At 31.2% G+C, this 5,513-nt stretch overlaps 1 long non-coding RNA gene across 1 annotated transcript; it reads left to right on the top strand.

Annotated features, from left to right (window-relative positions):
- The first annotated feature begins 1,240 nt into the window (after window positions 1–1,240).
- Window positions 1,241–2,843, top strand: LOC126749600 (uncharacterized). Its single transcript, XR_007665169.1, has 2 exons — window positions 1,241–2,335; window positions 2,396–2,843. It is a non-coding gene; the product is annotated as an uncharacterized LOC126749600 (long non-coding RNA).
- Window positions 2,844–5,513: the final 2,670 nt, after the last annotated feature.

Here is a 5,513-nt window from a genome sequence, read left to right as displayed (position 1 = left end):
AGCTTTATTTGTGGATGAGCTTCACCTCAAAGAAGCCGATTTTTTGTCTATATAGTAGGTGTTTTACAAAGCATGGTCTAAACTCTAAACTAAAGGAGTTGGTAAAAGCAGTAATTTCGAATAAAAAAAGTTTTCATGGAGTTCAATTCCTTATCGGATTAGAATATTCAAATCATTATAAAATTCATGATTAGCACAAAATATATGTGAAAATTTATTACATATTAAGTAAATTATTATTTTCCAAAGCCAAAAAGTTTTATAATCATATACAGGGTGGCCAAATAAGCGAGGTAAGCGGCTGTATCTCAGGACCTGTACATCTGGCAACTATAGATTTTTTTTTATTATTATAAAAATGGCCATGAGAAAATTCTGGAAATTATCTTTAAGTTCCGTATTTCACCGCAAGAGGGCGCAACTAAAAATTAAATAAAAGAAACGTTTTTTTCTCCGAAAACTTAAATATTAACTTATACTTTTGATATTATTTTTAGTAAGCCTAGATAATTTGCTATAATTTTGGTTTATAAATTATTGACTTACGAACGATAGTAGGGGTGGGGGAAGCTATTGAAAGTGGAATCATTAAAATCGTTGTAAATTCTAAAACAGTTATTCGATTTGAGCAATTCAAAATTCATTTGCAAGATAAATGTAGCTGCTTTAAAAGTCTAATCTCATCACTACCCTATAGTTCCTAATAAAACCGCCAGAGCGCGCAATTTGTAATAATTCCAGTTTTTTTCATTTTGCTCCAAAAATTCAAATTGAATGGTATATTTTTGACATCATATTTAAAAAGTAGATAACATTTGCAAAAATACTGTGAAAACCACACGATGATATCTTTGCTTGTTTTACAGTTATAGCGAATTAAAGTCTTTTACGCACCGAGTCCAAACTTATGTACCGCCATCTAGCGCTCGGCCTTAGAATGTCTAGTTAACGTATAGTAGGCGGCAAAAACAAAAGAAACTTTTAAAAAGGATTGTATGGAAACATCAAATATTTATTAGACGGTCAGTTTAAATCTGTTTTCAATTTTCTTTGCTCGATTTTTTGTAAAATGCCTTTGACAAATAATGAAGCTGTGGATTTGATTGCGGTTTTCTTTGAGTGCTTTCAAAATGCAGCAATAGCTGAAAGACAGTATGCCCTTCGGTATCCAGATCGCCGCCATTATGGCAGAGGAATTTTTCCAAGACGCCACTCAAAAGAACCCGATTCCCGCCGGTGATCGTGTATGTTCGGAGAAAAATTCGGTCGTTTGACGTGAATGACAAGAATGACACGAATGTTCCCGCTTTTTTTGCGTTTGTTGTTGGTTGTTTACTTTTGTAAAAAAGCTCCAACTAATTTGATCGATTATTGCGATTATCGCGATTATACTCAACTTTCCTTTGTTTCTTTGTGAAATATTGACCATATTGTTGCTTATAGTGTTTTAAAATAATACCTGAAAAGCTGTATTAATTCCAATTCAGCGATTTTAGCTGTAAAGATGGATTCTATTTAAAACCATCAGAATCAGGACCAAACTATCAACAAAAATATGTGCCACTTATGCAGTAAAATGTTTTATTCCATTTCAGCTAAAAACAAACATATTAAGGTTATTCATAAGCAGCAGCTCCCAGATAACCCAAAGTCACACATTTCTTGTCCCTTATGCAAAGAGATTAAGTATTCTTGTGAGACTTATAAAAGACTTAAAGCTCATTTACAGGTAAGTCATGATATCAAAATAGAGTCCTCAACTTTCCATTTTTCCAGTGAAGAAAGATTTGAGGAATGGTTAAGAGAGCATAAAATAAGCACAAACTATGCACTTGTTCGCACAAGGAAAATTGAAGACAAGATTGAAAAAGTATATTGTTGCAATCAAAGCAATTTTAGAGGTAAATTTGTAGCAATTTCAATTCTAGCAAAGTATTTATTACATACTGTACATATTCATTGTACTATTTAGTGAAGGATTGTTAAACATGTACTTAATGTGTAGCTGGTGCAGGTAACATTATATAGTCCTTTAGGGTATCTACACAAGGGGCCTGGATGATCACCAGTAGCATGGCTGTAAGCCTTATTTTTGTATTGTCTTTATGGTGTGTGAGCAAAGGAAGAGAAGCGATTCTGTTTTAGGGGAACTCCTTGGGGAATGTTCTTCCAATAATATTGAAGCTAGCCATAGTCTAGAAATTGAAATGTTTGTTAATGAGAAGACGACTGAAAATCAACAAGTAGCAGTACAACGATTGAACAAGCAATCAACAAGAGAAATTGAAAGCATATCAAACTTTTTAAGATCTTTAAATGATGAAACTTATGATAAGTAAGTTACCTTTTTATAAAATTATATAAGATGTATTAACATATACCTGTAAATGTCTAGGTGCATGAGACAACTGACATGGATGATGGAACAAATAAATAAGACAAATACAAGTAAATGAAAAATGGACAAACAAGTTTATTTTCCATCAAAAAAGAAGAAGGAGCAGTAAATAAAAATAATAAATTGTATATTTTTTTCTAATTATCAGTATTTTTTTTATATAATAGTAGGTATATTTTTATAGGTTTAAGTATGTATGTATACGTGTATTATAATTTTTTATGTAAGTTTTAGGCAAATATTTGAAAAAAGATTACCTATCTCATAAGTTTCTTGTAGTTTCTTCTTATGAGTATTAATCGAAACTGTGAATTATTGTAAATTAGTATTTTAGCATAAAATAATTAAGTTTCTTTTCAAATCAGTCATATACATGTCTTTGCAGCATTTATAAAATAAAACTTTTAATATATGGTACATTTATATAACAGTATAACTAGTTAAATCCATTGTTTTCACTTACCAAAATTACCTCTCTACCTAGGTATAAGAGTTATTTTAAAAAGTTATTTAAATAGGTACTTATTTCAGAAAGATTAATAACGTTTATATATTTAAGATTAAAATTAAAGTACAACACTACAATATTTTATAAATTTTGTTTTCCATTTATCTATTTTTTCTAAATATACAATACCATATTGTTTAAGTTGGGCTTTTCCTTTTGATATGTCCACATATAGAGAACTTAATAGTTATTTGTTCTTGAACTTAATTGTTTATTAAAAAAATAATAGTTATCTGTATAACAAAAGGGAGCAAAGTGCATACTTTCCTTAAGTGGAGAGTTTGATCCAGCAAAAGCATCCACAGTGAGGAAATGACACTGCTACTACAATACTTCATTTTCTACTTTCATTCTTATTAATAAGCACAATTTAATGTAAAAAATTAATTTTCAGTTTCGTGTTTGTGACCCAATATCTTCAATATTGCGGAGGGTTGTTGGGTGGGGTCAGAAATAAAACAGAAACCTGTTTACCTAAATGTCGACGTTTCGACTTATATTAAGTCATCCTCAGGACACTGAAATGGATTCAAGTAATTACAGAGATAAAACAGTAATTTCAAGTACATAAAAAACACTATTAAAATAAATTTTCTTTAAGTGTACAAAAACTAAAACAACAAAAACCACGACACAGTTAAAATTACATTCAGGTACAATCCGTTAAAAAAATTGTTATAAAAAAAAAAACAATATAAAATTAATTTTTTATACATTCACCTCTTACCTAAGTCTAGGTTTCTTAAGTTATAATTAAAACACATTTATAATAAGAGCGTAGAATTATTTTTAACATGGGTTAAATTGTAGGTGTTATTGTGGGCAAACTAGAATCAACAATAAGGCAAGAAACAAATGTTTTTATTCTTCCGAGCGTTTGTTTATTTAATTTTTATAATTCAATGGTATGTTGATAAGTTAAGGATTAGTAGATAAGGAAGATGTATGTATCTATACGTTCGACATTTAGGTAAACAGGTTTCTGTTTTATTTCTGACCCCACCCAACAACCCTTCCGCAATAGTAAAAAATTAATTTTATAAAAAATAATAAACAAGATATAGTCAAATAAAAAAATTCAATTATGCTTAAGGGAAATAAAATTAAAAATCTTAAGTTATAAGGTAGTAGAAAAATAAATTTTTCAAATAACACTTTCTCAAAAATAACCTGTAGTAATTTTAAATAATATCCAAAATCAAATAAATCCATGTTCGCCCAAAGAAATTTTTTAAGATATTTATTCAAAAAAAAATAATTCAATTTCCATTCCATTGGGTCGTTCAACCAAACTGCATTTTTTTATACTTACATTAGGGTATTATGTATAAAATTAATAATTCAATTTTCTTGTTTGCATCCTTTATTTATATTTAATTTATTATTTAAAGAATCAATAATTATTATTATTCCAGAAACGCTATTTTTTATTTTAATTAAATTATTATTTACATTACTTATTCTTATTGCCAGAAACCGTTGCTTCTATAGCAGCAAACATTGCTCTTTTGTTGGTTGCCCGCCATTCACATAATATTTAAATATCCGAATGGGACAGTCGGAGATAGCCGAATGGTGACGGGAATCGGGTGCTTTTTAGTAGCGTCTATTTTTCCACGGTTGGTACAGCGACTACGCGATACTGGGAGTTTTAGTCGGCCCAAATTTAGAAGGCGTCGCTCTACTAGAAGAACTGAAGAAAACATCATTAATGTGTTGGCCTACGTAGAGTTTAATGGGCATATTGGAACTCGTGCGTTATGTTTAGATTTGGGAATAGCTCGAATTACTGTTCAAAATATACTTAAAGACCACAGGTAATACATCTTTTTATTATAATTTTCTTCTCGGATATAGGCATTTCTTTTTATTTTAAGGCTACACCCTTTCCATATAATCCTACACCAAGCTCTAAACGAACATGATTTTGAGCGCCGAATTGATTTTTGCCAATGGATACTAGCAATGATTCGCGAAAACAGGGATTTTTTGTCACAGATTCTGTGGACCGATGAAGCCACTTTTTATAGCGATGGAAAAGTCAACAGGCATAATATGCATTATTGGTTGGTTGAAAATCCTCGTTGGATGCGAGAAGTCCAGCACCAAGGCCGCTGGAGTGTAAACGTGTGGTGTGGCATTATCGGAATGAAAATTATTGGTCCTTATTTTTTTTGATGGCACATTAACCGGTAATGTTTTTTTTGCATTTTTTAACAAATTCCTTGCCTATTTTAATGGAAGATTTGACATTGGAAGTAAGACGGACCATGTATTTCCAATTGGACGGGTGCCCAGCACATTTTTCCCGTTTGGTGCGGCATCATATAAATAATTACTTTCAAGGACGCTGGATCGGAAGGGGGAGTCTATATCCTTGGCCGGCCAGGTCACCCGATTTAACATGCCTAGACTTTTACTTATGGGGGTCGTTTAAAAGATATTGTGTACCAAACTCCACCTACAACAAGACAGGATATGAAAAACAGAATCCGTGGTGCAATAAATGAAATATCAGCTGCTGAAATCGAAACAGCAGTTTTATCCACCCAAAGAAGATTGGAAGCTTGCTTGGAATGTGATGGAAAGCAGTTTGAACACCTATCG

The sequence above is a fragment of the Anthonomus grandis genome, unplaced genomic scaffold, assembly GCF_022605725.1.
Source record: "Anthonomus grandis grandis unplaced genomic scaffold, icAntGran1.3 ctg00000349.1, whole genome shotgun sequence".
In the NCBI taxonomy this organism is placed as follows: Eukaryota; Metazoa; Arthropoda; class Insecta; order Coleoptera; family Curculionidae; genus Anthonomus; species Anthonomus grandis.
The sequence above is the reverse complement of the archived record's forward strand: the minus strand, read 5'-3'. Positions and strand labels throughout refer to the sequence as shown.